The 22380-nt window shown below is 38.1% G+C and overlaps 1 protein-coding gene across 8 annotated transcripts in view; it reads left to right on the plus strand.

Annotated features, from left to right (window-relative positions):
• The window catches only part of GRIA2 (glutamate ionotropic receptor AMPA type subunit 2), a 164530-nt gene that overhangs the window by 14521 nt on the left and 127629 nt on the right, over nt 1–22380 (plus strand). The gene's annotated exons all lie outside the window — the stretch shown is intronic.

Here is a 22380-nt window from a genome sequence, read left to right on the forward strand (position 1 = left end):
ACATTCCTACCTGGAGTGTAGGAATATGCCTGCTTTCACCTACTCTCAGGACTAGTGTACAATATTAATTAAACTTGTTTAAGGTTTGCTATTGCTATTTCACTGCTTAGATTTACAACGATACGTTTTGACTGAAGTTAAACGTTTCTCACCACATTATTTGCATTTCTGTGTATGTGTGTGCATGTGCTTGCACTCAAGGGTCTGTTCATAGCTTTGCCCAGTTTTCTCTTGGGTTGTGGCTCTATTTATTATTTATCGATACAACATACATGAAAGTAACACCTACTTGTCATGAGTTGCCACTATTTTAGCCAGATTTTTTTTATTGAAGTATAGCTGATGTAGAATGTTGTGTTAAATTCTGCTGTATAGAAAAGTGATTCGGTTATGCATATATATATACATTCTTTTTCTGATTCTTTTCCATGATGGTATATCACAGGGTATTGAATATAGTTCCCTGTGCTCTGCAGTAGGACCTTGTTGTTTATCCTTTCTATAAATACCAGTTTGCATCTGCTGACCCCAAACTCCCAGTCCGTCCCTCCCCAACTGCCTCCACCTTGGCAACCCCAAGTCTGTTCTCTATGTCTGTTGTTTTTCTTTTAACCTGTTCATGATTTTTTAAAACCATGATTTCTGTTTATAATTTTTAAGAATGCATATATTCTTAAATTTTCTTCAGTTAAATTTAGAAGTGGTTTATTTTATTGCTTCAGGATCTTTGTGCTTTGCTCAGAAAGACGTTTCCCACTCAGGGTGGTTTGAAGAAAAAGAACTGCCCATCCTTTTACTTAATACCCATCCTATTATGGTTTCAAGATTCGAAACGTATCTTTCATCTGGATTTATTTGGGATAAATACTAAAATAGGTATACAGCCTTTTCTTTTCTTTCATAAGGTTAGCCAAATTTCACAGCATATAAAAAAAAATCCATTTTTTCCTCCTAGATTTGAAATGCCATCAGGTATTCTTCTTGTGTAAATAGTTCCTCAGGGATTTAAAAACAAACAGGAAACTTACGCAGAAAATGAAATAAACAAGATTAAAACTCTATTACAGGCAAAGGAGTGTATGTTCTGCAAGGTACTTGTTTCCTCAGTAATGCTGTCCTTGTAAATTGTGGTTCTGTGTCACTGTGGTCTCAGATCAATAAAGAGGATGTCAGACTCTGAAGGTTCACTGAGCCCAGAGGGATAAATAAAGGATTGTGTTATGTTTCTGGCTTGCGTTACAGCACTAATGTCACTTAAATGGACTGCTGGTTTGTCTATTCTTAACCTATATCAAGGCTTAAGTAATGGGTTATGATTACGACTTGGGTTTCGAATGTCCCTTTGAAGATAACTTAGTGTAACAATCCATATATGTTCACAAATAGAATATTAAAACCAGAGAATGTAGTTCATATGCAATAAAGGTAAAAGAATTCAGATGCTCGTGGTTTTATTAACTTATAGTTTCATCCTCAGTTTGTCTTAAAAACTAGTTATGTGGTCTCTCTAAAGCCAAATATCCAGCTATCTATGGTATAAATCTGATTTAAACTGGAATGCTAAATACGATATTAAATTATTAATTTCATCAACGAATACTTTCAGTTTGCCTTATGGCGGATGGCATGCACTGTGTATTTTTGGCCAAACATCAGGAAATTTATAAATCTTTAACAACTACATTTTGTGGAACTCTGAACTTAATGTGGCCCTGAAGTGCCTTTCCGTGATCATTAAAATGGAAAGATTTTAACTTTCGAGATAACAATTTTATAAAATGTATTTCATTCCGTTTCTTTAAGACTCTAGTCATCTGTTTATATTTTAATATCTTTTGGAGAATAGAAAAATGTTACCTGGATGAACATAAAACAATTACATAGGCAGAACTTCAGTGTTAATTTTTTATGCTAATACTTTAAGCAAATTAAATATTTTCCTAACATTGGCTCGGTCTCACTCCTTACTCCACTCCTAAAGGCAAAGGAAAGTCAGAAAAAGCCATTTGATGCCAGTGAACTAAAGATGCTGAAGTACCCCTAAGGGGGGATGTAATGTAGTTCTGGTCCCACAGTGGAACAGGCCACAGGTGGACTGAACAGACAGATTTTTCTAAAGGACTCCATGGTACACAGACCCTGTTCTCTTTTACGGGATGACTTCTGCTTTTCTTTTCTTTCTTTCTTTCTTTCTTTCTTTCTTTCTTTCTTTCTTTCTTTCTTTTTTTTTTTTTTTGCCTGTACTTACACTTGTGTCTAAATGGATATTAGTATATGTCATAATAATTTTTTGTTTTGATTTAAAATCCTCAACGTTTGAATTAGCTTTCCATTTACTTGTAATTGTCTTTGGCAAATTCTGGTTTCAAAGCACTCTGTAATCATAGTTGTCCCTATTTCCATTCATTTTTATTTATCTCTAAGTTTTCTCAAGGCACTTGTACATCATAATGTTTCTCAGGTGACTCTAATTCAGGACACATTTATTTAAGTCTTCCTCCAAAATTAATATAAAAACTTTCTAAAGTTCTGATTAGAAAAATTTTCCTAATTATAAAAGTACTTATTAGGTGGAAAACTTGGAAAACACAAAAGAAAATAACAATCAACATTAATTTTACTCAAGAAGTAAGCACTTGTTAATATTTACCAGCGTTCTTTTGTATTTAATGTCATACCTGAAACATTTTTGGATGGCAGTAAAGCCATATATAAACTTAATTTTCATGGCTTAGTAATATTTATCCCCTAGCTTAATTAATCATCTCCTATTTTTACAGATTGTTTTTGAATCCTTCTTTTATCCATTATAAAATATTGCTGCAAATGCAAATCTTCTGCATATGTATTTTCCCTCATTTCTGATGACTGAAGTATTATCACTGGATAAAAGGCCATAAAGCATTTAGTTAACTATTTCTGGTAAACACTAAGGAAATCCATACCAATTTATAATCCTAGCAACAGTCTATAAAAAGTCTAATCTCACAGAACCTCACCATCAGTGTTATTATTTTTAAACATCCTTATATATTTCATCACCAGAAGATCCTTTTTGTTATTTAAAACAAGTTTTCATGTTTATTACACATTTATGTTTCTTTTTTCACAAATTGTTCATTACAGTCTTGTACCCAAATTTCATTGCCATCTTGGTATTTTTTTCCCCATTGAGTTGCATAAGTTATTTAGTCAAGATCAGTGTGAGAGGGGAAGACGGGGCTAGGGAGTTACCCATCCAGCAGTTAAATGCTGTGGCCAGACAAGGACCAGGCCATTTCAGCATCCGTTTCATTGGGTAAAGCTATTCACATGGCTGTGTCCAGCTCCAAGGCAGTGGAGACTAACTGTCCTTGGGTCCAGAGGAGGAGAACAGCATGTTGGAGAAGATTATTAATGTCTACAATAACTGCGACCCCTTTGCCCATCAAAACCTACTTAATTTTTTGCCTGAGTTTATTATTGTTCCTTTCAATTTTGCCTAGGAATATTTTTCAAGTTTCAAAGATTTTTTTTTTTTTTGGAATTTTTCCCCTCCAGTACATCTGCACACATTTAAAACTCCTAATCACGTAGAAAGACAGAGTGGAAAACAATTTACCTCTCTCTCCTTACCTGTCTAGTCTTTCTCTAGAGATGACCACTTTTAACCATCTCTGTTATCCTGCTAGTGTTTAACTCTATATTCATAGCATGATTATACCATCAATTTTATATTGCTCTGTTTTTCATTATAGGTTGTATTAATATACTCGAAACCATACCTCTTATTTCAACAGTTACAGACGTTCTCTTGCAACTCCCTACCTTATGAGGTGCTAACATTATTGAATCCAAATTGAGAATATTTACATTCTCCTCTGTGTTTATAATTGGCCTTACATACATATACTTTGTATATAGGTTTATTCTGAAAGCTGGAAATTAAATAAGTATTATTTACATAATTATCTATAGCTATTTGACTATTTTTCTTTGCAGAGTGTTTTTTCTTTCCTGGATATTTGAATTTCCCAAATTTCCTCTTGCATGATGTGGCCTTAATATCTCTGTAGGCTCTTCCTATTGTGTATCTAGTTCATGAATTCTAGTTTCCAGAGACTTCCTTCCATCTTCCTCATGCAGTCTGGACTGACTGCTCTGAATCTTCCTGTGGAGCTGACACCCTGGGATAGCACCGTCCTTCTGTGGTTGACCATTCGTGTTTCTAACTCTTGGCTTATTTCTTCATACGCTAAATCCATTTTTCTTTATCATTTACAGTAATTATTTTAAAACAATTTTCTAAAATACTTCATAACTTCATTCTCTCTCTCTCTCTCTCTCTCTCTCTCTATATATATATATATACGCATACATAGATATATAATCCTTGCTGGATACTGATTTCTAGGATAAAAATCACATTTTCTTAGAACTCAGAAGGAATCCTACATATCTTCTATTATAACATGTTGTTGTGTCCTTGTTCTTTTGTGCATTTACTGTTTCCTGGTTGGAAGCTTCTGGGATTTTCTTTATCTTTAGTCTCCTAAACAAAATTTCACAGTGTTGTTCCAGATGGGCATTTATTTCCCCATCCTACTCAATATTCAATTTGAAATCAGACTCCCCTTTCAGATCTGGGAAATTCTTAGCCATTATTACTTAGAGGATTTTCCCTCCTCCATTTTCTTTATTATTTCTTTCTAGATAGCTGTTTAGTTGACTTCTGCTCTCATTTAGAATTTATTTAATGTAACATTTCAAATGTTAACGTTTGAAAGTAGGCCACCCATCAAATTTTTCATGAAACTATCCTTTTTTTATTTTTACTAGTATAATGCAACTAAAAGAAATTACCTTTCATTTGCTTGGCTAAAGACAACACTAACAAATTCTGAGATTGTCTTGAACAGCTATACCTAATAATGCTTAAACAAACACCTGCCTTTTCCCTTCCTAGTCATTGAATGGCTTTTGTGGAATTTTGAAAACCATAGAGAATCACAGGGCTAAGAGAAACATATTTATAAGTGAGGATAAAAACAATACAAAAAGCAAAGGCTGAACATTAGAATGAGGAAAACAGATGAGCAGGTAAATGTGAGCAATGACTTAAATAATATTAGATATTTGGTTTGTTCCAAAGAGTCATTCCACATTACTGACTCTTATTTCATCTTGTATTTAATTATAAGTTGATTTTCTTTGCTCTTGTAAAACCTATACACAGTTGACCCTTTGTATCTGCAGTTTCCAGGTCCACAGATTCAACCAACCATGGATCAAAAATATTTGGAAGAAAAATTCCAGAAAGTTCCCCAAAACAAAACTTGAATTTGCCTCGTGGGGGCAACTATTTACATAGCATTTGCATTGTATTTACAACTATTTGCTTAGAATTTACATTGTATTAAGTATTATAAGTAATGTAGAGATGATTTAAACTATACGGGAGGATGTGCATACGTTATATGTAAATACTATGTATTTTATATAAAGGACTTGAGCATCCTGAGATTTTGGTATGCAAGGACCAATTCCCCTTGGATTCCAAGGGACGACTGTATTCACTACCTTCATCTTTGCCATCTCCTTCTTTTGGGAGAGTCTTTTCTTTATGTTGCGAACATAGTTGGATTTTTTATATCTCTTTGATGTTTCATCTTAGGCATATGGCTTTTGAATTTTGAAAGTGAAGATCACCATAAGCTTCATTTCTAGAATCTTAACTCTAAAAAATCAGCCAGGTTGAGGCTTCACCTATGTTTTACCAGATACATCACTAATGATCAAATAGGGTAAAAATATTAAGTAGAAAAAATATTAAGTATTTGAATAAAGAAAGAGAGCCCTGGAGAGTTTGGGATTTTATTTTTCACTGTTAACATTTCCTTTTTCTTGGTGATAATGGAGATCCTTAGCCTCAGAAAATGAAAGAACAACTGACTAGGCAATCATGTGAATGATACATTTCTGGCTGGGAGAAGGTGCAGTTCATGAAATAATCTTTTTTTCTGATGAAATTCAGGGAGATGGATTTGAATGCTTTCTGATGATAGAGGTGCTGGTGAGATTACTCATGTCATATGACTCTTCAGAAGAGTTTAACACTCCTTCCACAAAAGTACAGTTGATTTTCATTATTCACTGTAGTTGTTCTATACAATCTCTGTGAACACTGAATTAGAGAATACTGACCATTGCTCCCGGGAAGTATAGAGCCTCTGGTCACAACATTTTCATCAACTAATCAATACGTGACTTTGATGTGTGTCTCTGTTTCAGATGCCTTATTTAATATATATTGTTGATGCCCTAACATTAAACTCGTGGCCAACAGCCTAGAACTCACACCTGAACAAAGATGAAATAAGAGTCAGGAATGTGGAATGCACAAACCTAATATCTAATATTATTTATGTCATTGCTCACATTTACCTACCTGCTCCTCTGTTTTCCTCATTCTAATGTTCAGTCTTTGCTGTTTGTATTGTTTATATCATTATTTGGAAATATATTTCTCTTATCCCAGTGATTCTCTATGGTTTTCAAAATTCCACAAAAGCTATATTTTCAAATAGCCATGCAATGATTAGGAAGGGAAAAAGCCAATGTTTAGTTAAACATTATTAGGTATAACTCTTCAAGACAATCTCAGAATAGGTTGGTGTTCTCTTTAGCCAAACAAATGCCATCTTGCTCTTAGGAGCACAAGACTTCAGCACTAAGCTTGGGGGCCATTTTAAACAGCAAAAGCACTAACAAAAAGCACAAAAATGCAAAAAACGCACTACGTAAACTGGGAAAGAGACACTTGTTTATAGTATAAGGGCTGAAGCAAGAGGCAGTCTCGTCTTGTTTGGCCACAGCTGGGCAACCTGTGTATCGGGCGATCACTCGGCACACCCGTGAATGACTGCAAGGGGGCTGCAGGTATTGATTAGGGGGTTATAAGTAAATCTGAGTGAGTAGGTGAGGTTACAAATACAAAATTAGCGAATAATGAGAATTGACTGTGTTTGTTTGATTTGAGTGAGTTTGGGCAATAGCTCTCTATTTACTTTACGAGGCTGATAGAGGTTAAGGGACTTCACCCAGCTTTGAAATGTTTATAATTACCTATGCTGATAAAACACCTTAGATTTGAAAGGATAAGAAACTGACATTTCTTTAAACTCTGCTGAAGGAGTTGAAAGGAGAAGAAAATGCTTATTCCTATAAATTCAATTTCATGATGGCACAGCTGAAGGACAAAGCATTTTATTTTATTTTCTTTCTTTAATAAATGTCCCCTAAATGTGAAAAGTTTAAAGCACTGAAGGGCATTAAGCTCCTTTGAAGTGTCAAGGAAGCAATCATTCTTGTGAGTTGTGTCGTCCTAGGTTATTTTCCATTCATGTTTTGCCAGTCTTCTTACTGGGAAAGGAGATAAAGAAAAGGCCTCCCTTTTCTTTATGGCTGTTGTGTGTGTCTGTGCATAATGTGCTGCACATGGTTTGGCTTCACATGGGCTTAACGGAATATGGTATCATCTGTCTCCTGTGAAGGGTGGCTGTAAGCACAGAGGGTCATGGCAAGGAATCCTGGGGAGGTGTACATCCTCCTGGAGCATTAGGATGGGGTGAGTGATACCAAATCCACACGCAGGAGAGACACAATTATAGGTTGGGGTCTGTGTGTGAAAGGAAATCCCCATATGATGGGAGAACTGGCTGGAGAAACAGGTGTGCTCTTGGAGTGGGTTAGATCTGAGCTGAGACCAGGCAGAGAGAGGCAAGCCTGAGAGGTGAAGGGTTGGGGAAAGAGCATCACTGGCAGGGAAGCTGGTTCACAAATTGGTTCCTGTAAGGGGTGGGGCAAGAAGAGACCAAAGAAAGAGGCAGACGCTTCCGATCAATAGGTTCAGATGTAATGAGCGAGGGACTCACATATGAGGCTTGTGGTGGGCAGCCTAGAGGGGAGTAGATCTCTGCCCCGCCTGGCAGAATCTGGAACATTTATATTGAAGCTGTCCTGGACCAGAGGGCAGACAACAGAAGCAAGAAGAACTACAGTTGTGCAGCCTGTGGAAGGAAAACCACAATCACAGGAAGACAGACAAAACGAAAAGGAAGAGGACTTTGTACCAGATGAAGGAACAAGATAAAACCCCAGAAAAACAACTAAATGAAGTGGAGATAGGCAACCTTCCAGAAAAAGAATTCAGAATAATGATAGTGAAGATGATCCAGGACCTCGGAAAAAGAATGGAGGCAAAGATCAAGAAGATGCAAGAAATGTTTAACAAAGACCTAGAAGAATTAAAGAACACACAGAGATGAACAATACAATAACTGAAATGAAAAATACACTAGAAGGAATCAATAGCAGAATAACTGAGGCAAAAGAACGGATAAGTGACCTGGAAGACAGAATGGTGGAATTCACTGCTGCAGAAGAGAATAAAGAAAAAAGAATGAAAAGAAATGAAGACGGCCTAAGAGACCTCTGGGACAACATTAAATGCAACAACATTCGCATTATAGGGGTCCCAGAAGGAGAAGAGAGAGAGAAGGGACCCAAGAAAATATTTGAAGAGATTATAGTCGAAAACTTCCCTAACACGGGAAAGGAAATAACCACCCAAGTCCAGGAAATGCAGAGAGTCCCATACAGGATGAACCCAAGGAGAAACACGCCGAGACACACAGTAATCAAAGTGGCAAAAATTAAAGACAAAGAAAAGTTATTGAAAGCAGCAAGGGAAAAATGACAAATAGCATACAAGGGAACTCCCATAAGGTTAACAGCTGATCTCTCAGCAGAAACTCTACAAGCCAGAAGGGAGTGGCATGATATATTTAAAGTGATGAAAGGGAAGAACCTACAACCAAGATTACTCTACCTGGCAAGGATCTCATTCAGATTCGACGGAGAAATCAAAAGCTTTACAGACAAGCAAAACTAAGAGAATTCAGCACCACCAAACCAGCTCTACAACAAATGCTAAAGAAACTTCTCTAAGTGGAAAACACAAGAGAAGAAAAGGACCTACAAAAACAAACCCATAACAATTAAGAAAATGGTAATAGGAACATACATATCGATAATTACCTTAAATGTGAATGGATTAAATGCTCCAATCAAAAGAAACAGGCTTGCAGAATGGATACAAAAACAAGACTCATATATATATACTGTCTACAAGAGACCCACTTCAGACCTAGGGACACATACAGACTGAAAGTGAAGGGATGGTAAAAGATATTCCATGTAATATCTTTTGGATATTAAAAGAAAGCTGGAGTAGCAATACTCATATCAGATAAAATAGACTTTAAAATAAAGAATGTTACAAGAGAGAGGGAAGGCCACTACATAATGATCAAGGGATCAATCCAAGAAGAAGATATAACAATTATAAATATATATACCCCCAACATAGGAGCACCTCAATACATAAGGCAAATGCTAACAGCTATAAAAGAGGAAATCGACAATAACACAATAACGGTGGGGGACTTTAACACCTCACTTACACCAATGGACAGATCATCGAAACAGAAAATTAATAAGGAAACACAAGCTTTAAATGACACAATAGACCAGATAAATTTAATTGATATTTATAAGACATTCCATCCCAAAACAGCAGATTACGCTTTCTTCTCAAGTGCACGTGGAACATTCTCCAGGATAGATCACATCTTGGGTCACAAATCAAGCCTCAGTAAATTTAAGAAAATTGAAATCATATCAAACATCTTTTCTGACCACAACGCTACGAGATTAGAAATCAATTACAGGGAAAAAAATGTAAAAAACGCAAACACATGGAGGGTAAACAATATGTTACTAAATAACCAAGAGATCACTGAAGAAATCAAAGAGGAAATCAAAAAATACCTAGAGACAAATTACAATGAAAACACAATGATCCAAAACCTATGGGATGCAGCAAAAGCAGTTCTAAGAGGGAAGTTTATAGCAATACAAGCCTACCTCAAGAAACAAGAAAAATCTCAAATAAACAACATAACCTTACACATAAAGGAACTAGAGAAGGAAGAACAAACAAAACCCAAAGTTAGTAGAGGGAAAGAAATCATACAGATCAGAGCAGAAATAAATGAAATAGAAACAAAGAAAACAGTAGCATAGATCAATAAAACTAAAAGCTGGTTCTTTGCGAAGATAAACAAAACTGATAAACCATTAGCTGGACTCATCAAGAAAAAGAGGGCGAGGACTCAAATCAATAAAATTAGAAATGAAAAAAGAGAAGTTACAGCAGACACCGCAGAAATACAAAGTATCCTAAGAGACTACTACAAGCAACTGTATGACAATAAAATGGACAACCTGGACGAAATGGACAAATTCTTAGAAAGGTATAACCTTCTAATACTGAACCAGGAAGAAATAGAAAATATGAACAGACCAATCACAAGTAATGGAATTGAAACTGTGATTAAAAATCTTCCAACAAACAAAAGTCCAGGACCAGCTGGCTTCACAGGTGAATTCTATAAAACATTTAGAGAAGAGCTAACACCCATCCTTCTCAAACTCCTCCAAAAAATTGCAGAGGACAGAACACTCCCAAACTCATTCTCTGATGGTATAAAATCATCACCCTGATACCAAAACCAGAAAAAGATACTACAAAAGAAGAAAATTACAGACCAACATCACTGATGAATATAGATGCAAAAATCCTCAACAAAATGCTAGCAAACAGAATCCAACAACACATTCAAAGGATCATACACCATGATCAAGTGGGGTTTATCCCAGGGATGCAAGGATTCTTCAATATACGCAAATCAATCAATGTGATACACCATATTAACAAACTGAAGAATAAAACCATATGATCATCTCAATAGATGCAGAAAAAGCTTTTGACAAAATTCAACACCCATTTATGATAAAAACTCTCCAGAAAGTGGGCATAGAGGGAACCTACCTCAACATGATAAAGGCCATATATGACAAACCCACAGCAAACATCATTCTCAATGGTGAAAAACTGAAAGCATTTCCTCTAAGATCAGGAACGAGACAAGGATGTCCACTCTCACCACAATTATTCAACATAGTTTTGGAAGTCCTAGCCATGGCAATCAGAGAAGAAAAAGAAATAAAAGGAATACAAATTGGAAAAGAAGAAGTAAAACTGTCACTGTTTGCAGATGACATCATACTATACATAGAGAATCCTAAAGATGCCACCAGAAAACTACTAGAGTTAATCAATGAATTTGGTAAAGTTGCAGGATACAAAATTAATGCACAGAAATCTCTTGCATCCCTATACATTAATGATGAAAAATCTGAAAGAGAAATTAAGGAAACACTCCCATTTACCACTGCAACAAAAAGAATAAAATACCTAGGAATAAACCTACCTAGGGAGACAAAAGACCTGTATGCAGAAAACTATAAGACACTGAAGAAAGAAATTAAAGATGATACAAACAGATGGAGAAATATACCATGTTCTTGGATTGGAAGAATCAATATTGTGAAAATGACTATACTACCCAAAGCAATCTACAGATTCAATGCAATCCCTACCAAATTACCAGTGGCATTTTTTACAGAACTAGAACAAAAAAATTTACAATTTGTGTGGAGACACAAAAGACTCCGAATAGCCAAAGCAATTCTGAAGGAAAATAATGGAGCTGGAGGAGTCAGACTCCCTGACTTCAGACTATACTACAAAGCTACAGTCATCAAGACAATATGGTACTGGCACAAAAACAGAAATATAGATCAATGGAACAGGATAGAAAGCCTAGAGATAGACCCATGCACCTATGGTCAACTAATCTCTGACAAAGGAGGCAAGGATATACAGTGGAGAAAAGACAGTCTGTTCAATAAGTGCTGCTAGGAAAACTGGACAGCTACATGTAAAAGAATGAAATTAGAACACTCCCTAACACCATACACAAAAATAAACTCAAAATGGATTAGAGACCTAAATGTAAGACTGGACACTATAAAACTCTTAGAGGAAAACATAGGAAGAACACTCTTTGACATAAATCACAGCAAGATCTTTTTTGATCCACCTCCTAGAGAAATGGAAAAAAAAACAAAAATAAACAAATGGGACCTAATGAAACTTAAAAGCTTTTGCACAGCAAAGGAAACTACAAACAAGATGAAAAGACAACCCTCAGAATGGGAGAAAATATTTGCAAACGAATCAATGGACAAAGGATTAATCTCCAAAATATATAAACAGCTCATGGAGCTCAATATTAAAAAAACAAACAACCCAATCCAAAAATGGGCAGAAGACCTAAATAGACGTTTCTCTAAAGAAGATATACAGATGCCCAAGAAACACATGAAAAGCTGCTCAACATCACTAATTATCAGAGAAATGCAAATCGAAACTACAATGAGGTATCACCTCACACCAGTTAGAATGGGCATCATCAGAAAATCTACAAACAACAAATGCTGGAGAAGGTGTGGAGAAAAGGGAGCCCTCTTGCACTGTTGGTGGGAATGTAAATTGATACAGCCACTACAGAGAACAGTATGGAGGTTCCTTAAAAATCAAAAATTAGAGCTACCATACAACCCAGCATTCCCACTACTGGGCATATACCCTGAGAAAACCATAATTCAAAAGGAGTCATGTACCACAATGTTCATTGCAGCTCTATTTAAAATAGCCAGGACATGGAAGCAACCTAAGTGTCTAGTGACAGATGAATGGATAAAGAAGTTGTGGTATATATATACAATGGACTGTTATTCAGCCATAAAAAGGAATGAAATTAGGTCATTTGTAGAGATGTGGATGGATCTAGAGACCGTCATACAGAGTGAAGTAAGTCAGAAGGAGAAAAACAAATATTATACATTAACACATATATGTGGAACCTAGACAAATGGTACAGATGAACTGGTTTGCAAGGCAGAAATAGAGACACAGATGTAGAGAACAAACGTATGGACACCAAGGGGGGAAAGTGGTGGGTAGGGTGGTGGTGTGATGAAGTGGGAGATTGGGATTGACATGTATACACCGATGTGTATAAAATGGATAATAGGAACCTATTGTATAAAAAAATAAATAAAATAAAATTTAAAAATTAAAAAAAAAAAAAAAAAGAAGCTGTCCTGGGTTTAACCACGTGCACCGTGCAGATGGTCCCAGCCCTGCATCGTTCTCGCAAGGCTGCATCCTTGAAGGGCTTCTGGGCTGGAAGCACAGTGGGAGGTACAGGCCGAGGACGGGGGTGGGCGTAAGGGGCGGCTCCTTCTACGGGTCCAGCTAGAGGCTCAACCGGTGGCCGTGTCTCTTGATGATCTTCTCCAACAAGGGAACAGGAAGGGCCTGAACGAGAAAAGACGAGACGTGTGACCTCTCTCAGGAGGCAAGGCAGTGTGGGTGCAGCATGGGAGGTGATCAGAGAGCTGGCCAAGGAGCTGGGGTTCAGCGGGAGGGAAAGCACCAGTCTTCGTAAGCCCTGGTTTAACTTATGCATATTCGAGATTCACAGGCACCTCAGGCTGGAAGGTAAACCAAAAGGCAACACCAAGATCTTAACCCCCTAACGCAGCTTCGTCAGAGCAAATGTCGCCAAAATATTCAGTGGGAAGGAGCAAATACTATTTCCACACGCACAGAACCGCTTTAGGATGACAGAATAGCTTCATTTGATTGCATTTGGCGGTCACCTGTTCAGTATGACTAGAGATGTACCGAGAAAAGTCTTAGGCTGGGTTCTTAGCTCACAGGGCCTTGTGGTCTATGGGTTGTGTATTGTCTGTATAAACAGGGTGACTGATGCTGTCATGAAGTTATAAATCAGGACCTTCAAACTTTGTCCCTGACTTGGTGCAGAAACTCTTTTCTGAACGATGCATCTGCTGTCTTTGACGTACGCAGTCTTTGCTGTGAGACCCAGGGGATCACAGGCTGGCGGGCCCGGCCTTGGGCCGCCACGTTTCTCTCCAGCTCCAAGGCTGAGGCACGGTCAGTTCCTGGCTGGGAGGATGAAGGTCCTCCCTGGAAACAGGTCATCGGCTGCATGAATCGCCTCCTCCTTGAAAGCCAGGGTCGAGAGAAACATGCAATTTAATTCGCTCATCTTTTAAAACTTTAAAAAAATGTATTATTTTAATTCAATTTGCTCATCTTTTGATCTGTCCTCCTTGCCATGGCGGGAATATGATCTTCTGTGGTAGAAAAAAAAAATAGCTACTTAAAACCCCATAATATCAGGATTGTCAATTTTCTAAAAGTTTATGTTATGCCCGATTCGGATTCGTTTCTCTCATGGACAAAAGCAGGTGTCTACACAGAAAATGGGGCTATTTTACCACGCAGACGGTAGCAGGTGTGTAGAGTGAGTACACAGATCCTTTAGGGAAGCTGTGCCTCCCACTGTTATCCCCAAATTCGGCTATTGCTTTTATTTCCAGGTAATGATTACGGTGGCGTCATATACTCAGGGTTTGTTTATGCTGCCAGGTTTAATCTGTGTCCAAGGAGTGAGCTCTGCTTTCCATGTGAAAAAACCCACTCTGCTCTCTCTTTCTCCTTAGGTGAGTGATAACAGACTTAGAGTCCCATGTCGTTGAAAGAAGTAGCATCCCACCCAAGACCCTAAGGCCTCTTGATTCTTATCCGATGTATCGCATTAGGATTTTTAGTATTCTGAATGGGTTAGGGACAGGGTCTCCTTGGGGGGAACTGTTAAATCCAAACGATTTTGTAAAGTGGAGCGATTTAGGAGGCTTATTTGCATTATTAGAAATATGACAAGAGAAATGAAATCCAACTGTAAAATATCAGGACCTCGGAACCCCAGGATGGATGTCATGCTACGTAGCAAAGGCAGTTACTTGTCAGTTTTCAGGGATGCTTTCTAGGGAGAGAGATTTCAAGACCTCTCTTGATAGTCTGTTTCATCACCCAGTAACTCTTGTTGGGAAGTTCTGCCTTCTGTCTAGCTGAATTTTGTCCTGCTGTAATTTACACATCCTTTCTTTTAATCAGCCCTCTCAGGAAGGGACGGAAAGGTCTCTGCTTCCTGATCAGGATATGACTTCCTCTGCCCGAGGGCGGCACATAAACCAGCCTTGTTTTCTGTGTGAGGAACTCAGCCCTTCTCACAGTGCACGAGTTTGTTCTCTGGTTTATTTTTCTTAGCATATACGACTGAATTCCAAATTGTTTTACTAAAAAAAAAAAAGAGAGAGAATGGAGGCCTACTAGGTGAAATTGTAATAATTTCTAGCTAATTTTGATGATGGCAGAGGCTTATATTTGAGATAATTTATGCCATTTTATATTGAGTACATTCCAACATTACACTGAGTTTTGAAAAATGCCATCGTGTGGATGACATACATTCAGTAGGTCTCTGATGCTCCCTGATCTTTCTTGTTTGTGTTTACTTTTTTTTTCCTCATTATTCTTGTGTTTGGTTAGGAATCCTAACTCTGCCACTTGTTAGCCATGTGATCTCTCTTGGCCTCAATAACTTTGCCTGTGAAATTTGACTAAGCTGATATTGTCTCTATAAAAATAACATGGTAGGTGTATAGAAAGTGCTCAAAAAATGCAAGTTTTCTTCCTGAGTACAGTTCACTTTTTTACATGTAATACATGAAATTAATACATGTATTCATAATGAAATATGATGTTTGTTCAACTCTACCCAATTTTTAGTAAACAATTTTTATGATGCAATCAGGTTACCTCTCTTTCAGTTTCGTACTTTAGTGGTAATATCACTGTCTTCAAACGTATAAACCGTAGAATGGAAATCAGCGTCATGGAAGTTGGTTTGCTTTTGACAAATTTACTTTGGAATCTACTCAGGATTTATTCCACTAAGTGGCTGTGAGCGCATATCTTGTTAGGTCCTCTGTAATATCAAGTATTGAAATGAAGATGACGTTATCTACAGTTAATAGTCTCTCTTTGTGTAGTTTTGTAGGGATTTTCACTTCTGGTTTTTCTCCTCAGGAAGATTGAGTGGTTACCATTCTTAATCGTCACTGTTTCCTTAAATGTTTCAGGAAAACATGTTCTCAGACTCTAATATAAAACTATATGAAGTTTAAATTTTAATTTTAATTTTCTCTCTGCTTTCTCTTTGGATTTCTGTGTTCTTATTTAAAAGCTAGTGGTAAAAATGGAGAACAACCCCTTTTTCTGATTATAATTTGCAATTGTATTAATTATGATTTAAGTCATTTTCTTTTCTTGGCTACTCCTTTCATGTTGCCTCACCCAGATAAAGATGAAAGTCTGTAACACTTGGGACTTAGCAGGTAAGCTTCGGTCATACGGCTGGACGCCTTGCGCTCCTCCGTCGTCAGCGCGCACTTTCCAGGTGTATGTCCGGTGCCTCTGTGCCAGGCCCTCTGAAGGGAGGAACCTAGAGTCATCTTCTGCCAGCCCATAAGACAGAAAGACAAACACACTGAAGGTTTGCAAATGGGATACCGTGTGTCCCTACACGCCTGTCATGCGTGGGTGTAGAAGATGCCGAGATCCTTGTGAGGGGCGAAACTGGGGAACAGCCTTGGATTTTGTGTAAATGCGGGGCTGGGAGCAAAGAAGCCGCTGGTGCGAGCTCGGCCGCTGGCTGCAGGGCGATCTGGGGGGCGCAGGCACCCGCCCTGCCGTGAGCCCCGGGGAGAAGGCTGAGATCAGAGCTCCCCGACCGAAATAGAGCCCAAGTCCAGCTCTGACTGCAAGGGGATTTCAAGTTTTCAGCCAGGACGATGGTGCGTGCAGGCGGGCGCAAGGAGGTGGGTTTCGGAGAGCAGAGCTGGGGAAGCAGGCAGGGGCAAAGTGGGGTCACCGTGCAGACAGCATCTGCTGTTATTGGGAGGAAGCCGTTAGGGTCTGACTCTGGTTTACAGGACAGACATGCCCCATCTTTGTTTCTATCGTTCTCGCTGGGAAAGCGTCGCCTATCAGCTCTGCCTAGTTTACGCTTCCTACAGTCACATCTCTGCGGAATAAATTCTCTGCTCTAGTCCCTATTGTCTCTTTTCCCCTTTCTTCTGAAAATAGTTTCAGTACTTCTCAGGCACCAGGCACTGTGCTGAGGGTTAAGAAGCTGCCACCAAGGGCTCTGCAATCTCGGGAGGGGCTTTGTGAACCTCCAGAGCCGTTTCCAAATGTGCACTTGCTGTGCCAGCTCTCCTCCGACTGTTCAGGAACGTCGTGTAAAACCTAAATATAGGCAATCGTTATTTGTCAGTCATACTTCAGTAACACACACAGATCTGTCTGTGAGCTTGGATACTTCCTCAGCACACAAGCCAAGTTCTCATCCGCTTTGCACCCTGGACCACTGTAATCCTCACCGCCCCCCGTGTCTTCAGAACTTCCGAACTATTTTAGTCATAGTGTGTAATTATAGACTCGTGAGAGCTAGAATAGATTTACTATCACATATTTAGCAATTTTTAACATATGGAGAAACTCATCCCAGATAAATGAAGCGATTTAGTTAAGGGGAGCACAGCTATTTACAGAAAGAGCCAGGATTTGTGTAGAACTTCTGACTCTGAAATTGGTCAGGTGCCTGGCAAAGTGCCAGGTTATAGAAGACGCTCAGTGAGTGATGGCTTTATTCACTAGATGTCAATTTGTCCCTGACTAGATTGCAATTTCTTTAAGAATAGAAGGCGCTTTACACTTGCATTGCATATTCTAGAGCCCCAGTGCAGAGCTGAGGCAATTGTAGATGGTAAGCATATATTTACTGAATAACTGTAAATGCAGACCTCTCTCTCATTATCTTCACATGCAGGGAGTAGAAATCTTGAAAGAGAATCACCATGTTAGTGATCTACTGTCACTGTGTCTTTAGTGTAAAGGAGAATATTTATGATTCCTGAGCCTTGCAGCCAAGCAGTGGTCCTGGGCTGGGTCATTACTCTAGTAAAGATGATTATTGATTGTTTACATTGCAGAGAACTGACTGTTGGGATCTGCAGATATTTTCCAATTTACCATTTATGCAGACACTCCTTAAATTGGAATTAGTGATTATGCATTACCGGGACTGCCAAGAACCATTGCATCCCACAAATCAAAGGAAAACGGCTCCCTTTTTGTTGAGAGATATTTACAGCTCCAAGCTTTAAGTTCAAGGCACAAGTTTAAGTGTTTCAATACTGCATCCCTTGAGCAAAGATACTGTCCCATGGAGAGTAAAATTAGAAGCGTGAAACCATATGCGATTAATGTTTCACTTGCTGAAGATGCTTATTGAATTGATACACGTCTGAATTTAAAGCAAATTTAAGCAAATACTTTAGGAGACGAGGGGCTTAGGAAAGAGACTCTCAGGTTGTGCTCTGTGCTGTCACTGAGACTTAGGGAGGTTAATTACTGTATCCTGGGGTGATAGCTGAGCAGGGTCAATTTTCATAATTGAAGAAATGGGGTTATCATGGTGGGTCTTTCTTTCTTGCCTGGGAGATGCATGTATTGAATAAAACACCTAGAGACCCTTCCTTCTTATTGATTCTACAGTAGGACCAGATCCAGTTTTGAAGATTTCAGTGGGCCCAGTTCCTTCGAATGATTGCAAGACACAGATCTATAGGGAAGGCAACGATGATAGAATATAAACACACCTGAGCACCTCCACTGTCAAGTGAAAACCCACCGTTAAATCAAGAACTCCATCTTGCTCCCCAGCAAAAATAACAAATAATGAAAAGGATGTGAAGCCATGATGTATAATAAAAGTACCTTCCCCCGTCCTTTTACAAAAACCATAATCTTCTTAAGTGATTCCCAAAGTGAATCTCCTTATCACCTTACGTACTTTGCGATCCTGGGGACGTCTTAGGACATCAGAAAAGGCAAGAGAGGTGATAAGAGAGAGAGCGTCCGGCCATCCTGCTCTGTTTGCTTTTCTTCTTCCTCTTCCTCTCCTGCTCCTTCTTCTCCATGTTTCTGTCCCATCTTCTAAGTTTTCTTCCTTTCATCTCTTTTCAGGGGCTGAGGAGTGGGAGAAATATAACGTTGGAAATAGAAAACAGAGACCTAATTTCCTCAGTACCCTGGGCTTGATGCTTTATGGCACCTACCAAAAACCTTATTTATCTTCCAGTTTTATACTAATCATGTCATTTTAAAGGAAGCAATGCCATAGAAACCAGGAGAGAGAGTGGAACTCATGTCATTGTTACAGAAGATATGAAGGATCTTGGAAAAGAGACATGCCATGAGAATGTCTTCAAAAGTACTTAAAACCTTTAAAAATATTTTCTGACAAGGTAGATTCCTATAAGAGAAACAATATCACACTAGTATCCTGGGAGAGGCAGGACAAAACCAACAGGAATTTCTAGCTTGTACTTTTTTTTCTTTTTAGAAAATTCCTTTCAGTCCATTCATTCACTCATTTGCTCATTTACAGAATAAAGCTTTTTCCTTGGATTCTGTTCAGTTAAAAACTTCATCTTAGGAGCTACTTTATTCCTCTAGTACTTTTTCTCTTTAATTTTACTTCTTTTTTCTTGGTACTGACAACCCCCTGATGCCCACCAACAATGCTGACATTATGAATGGGTTATAAAGCCAATGAAGATGCTTATCTTTCTAATAAAGAAGAACAAGCAGAGATGAAATGCGCTTCCAATAGCACTGCTAACTAAAGACACTTTCACAATAAAGTGTCCCTTTTCTAGGATTAGCTTTTGCTTCGTGTCACTGTGGGTACGGAAATTCAGGGGGAAATTGATATCCATTCACTCATTCATGTTAAGATCAGTGTAATCCGTAGTCATTATTAGGCCAGAAGCCTTATATACTAGTCCAGTGATTCTCCAAGTGTCCTCGGAAGATCCTGGGGATTCTTGAGACCGTATAAGAAGGTCCTTGTAGTCAGAATTATTTTATAATAATGTCAAGACATTGTCTTCCGCTTTGTTGGCTTTGAACTGATGGTACAAAAGCATCCGTTACCATGAACCAGGACCGCGGTCCCAGACCCTACTGAGAGGTCACGTGTTCATCACTGTCACATACTCACAAAATAAAGGGTTTTTTTTCAAGAATGTCTCTCGTAAAGCAGTAACAGTTGTTGATTTTATTGAATCCGAATCCTTAAGTAGGCATCTTTCTGTATTCTGTGAAACAAAGTGAAAAGTATGCATGAAGCACTTAGTTATTACTTCGTAGGCCGCCTCTTTACTTGGAGGAGGAATTGACATCCTAGGGTTATTTACATTTGATTATTTCACCAACATTTTTGGAGAAAGAACAAAGTGGGTCTGTCACGGTAAGGCAAACAACTGACAATTTGGGGTGCCAATGACAGTATTCAAGCTTTTAAGTTAAACATAAGATTTTGGAAAACATGAATCTGTCACTGTGAGTTTGTCACCTTCTCAATAATTAAAGGCTTCTCTGAAGAGATGAGTGACAGTATTGAGGAATGCAACATTCTGATGTTGTATAATGAGCCGTAGCAACATCTTGAAGAACTACTTAACTTAGTGAACAGATATTTTCCAAATGACCGATGCATAATATTGCAGAATTATGCATGAGTAAAAGATATACTCAAAGCCCAATATATATTGATATTAGTAGCTTTTGTTGGAAGAGAATACTAAAAAGTTCATTTATATGGTTTCAGATTCCACATAACAACTAACCTTTAAGAAACTACCTCTTGCCAACTTTTAGTGTGGTTTCAAAGAAGAGTATCCAGAATTATGTGAAAAGGCTGTCAAAATGCTTGCCACTTTTAAAACTACATGTGTATGTGAAGACAGATTTTCTTTTTTTTTAAGATTTTTTTTTTTAATGTGGACCAGACCAGTTTTAAAGTCTTTATTGAATTTGTTACAATATTGCTTCTGTATTATGTTTTGGTTTTTTGGCCCTGAGGCATGTGGGATCTTAGCTCCCTGACCAGGGATCGAACCCACACCCCCTGCATTGGAAGACGAAGTCTTAACCACTGGTCTTACAGGGAAGTCCCCAGATTTTCTTAATATATGTCCGCCAAAGTAAAATATGAGAACCAGCTGTCTTTTTTTTTGTGGGGGGGGGGTGTTTCTAGGCTTTTATTTTTTGATCATTATTATTTTTTATGTCCAGCTGCTTTTTTTTTTTTTTTTGAGTATAATTGCTTTACAAAGTTGTGTTAGTTTCTGCCATACAACAAAGTGAATCAGCTATATGTATACATACATCCCCATATCCCCTCCCTCTTGTGTCTCCCTCCCACCCCCAGCCCACCCATCTAGGTCACCACAGAGCACCGAGCTGAGCTCCCTGTGCTATACAGCAGGTTCCCACTAGCTATCTATATTACACATGGTAGTGTATTTATGTCAATCCTAGTCTCCCAATTCATCCACCCCTCCCCTTCCTGCCCCTGTGTCCACACATCTGTTCTCTATGTCTACATCACTATTCCTGCCGTGGAACTAGGTTCATCTGTACCATTTTTCTGGATTCCACATACATGTGTTAATATACGATATTTGTTTTTCTCTTGGAGGTTCCTTAAAAAACTAAAAATAGAATTACCACATGACCCAGCAATACCACTACTGGGCATATACCCTGAGAAAACCATAATTCGAAAATACACATGCACCCCAATGTATATAGCAGCTCTATTTACAATAGCCAGGTCATGGAAGCAACCTAAGTGCCATCGACAGATGAATGGATAAAGAAGATGTGGCACATATATACAATGGAATATTACTCAGCCATACAAAGGAACGAAGTTGGGCCATTTGTAGAGACGTGGATGGACCTAGAGTCTGTCATACAGTGTCTTTTTTTTTAAAACATTAAAGAGATTTTCACAAATGGAAAGCAGTGCTACTCTTCTAATTCTTTTGGACAATATAGTTATTTTTACAAAATATGTTGTTAATATTAGTTTGTGATGGGCTTATTGTTTTAAATTAATTGATAAGTAAATACTTCAAACATCTCTGTTTTAATTTAAAATACAGTAAATAGGGACAAGTATAACTCATGTAAAGAAAGGTTTTTCAGGTCCTTGATCATTTTTAAAAGTGTAATACAGTGATGAGCCCCAAATATTTGATAACTGTGGTCTTCGTCTATGGAGATTTTCTGCCTCTGGAACTTCAAAGCTTGAATTGAAAATGTCATAGAAACCAGAACTTACAAGTTGGGAACTTCAAACATTTTGTATGATCAATCTCTTTCAGAAAAGCTTATTGACATTACTATATTTGGGGAAAATTGCTTCTCTTTAGGGCTCAAAATATTCAGTGAGGCTCAGTTGTTCTTCCTCTTTCAGATCCTGCAAAATTAACCCAGGCAGAGAATTTCATTGACATTTTTAAGCCAGTGCCGAGTTGAGCTCAAAGTCTGTTATCCTCCTGCTTTTTTCTCACTGC

The sequence above is a fragment of the Balaenoptera borealis genome (genome assembly GCF_965194805.1).
Source record: "Balaenoptera borealis genome assembly, chromosome: 4".
Lineage (NCBI taxonomy): Eukaryota > Metazoa > Chordata > Mammalia > Artiodactyla > Balaenopteridae > Balaenoptera > Balaenoptera borealis.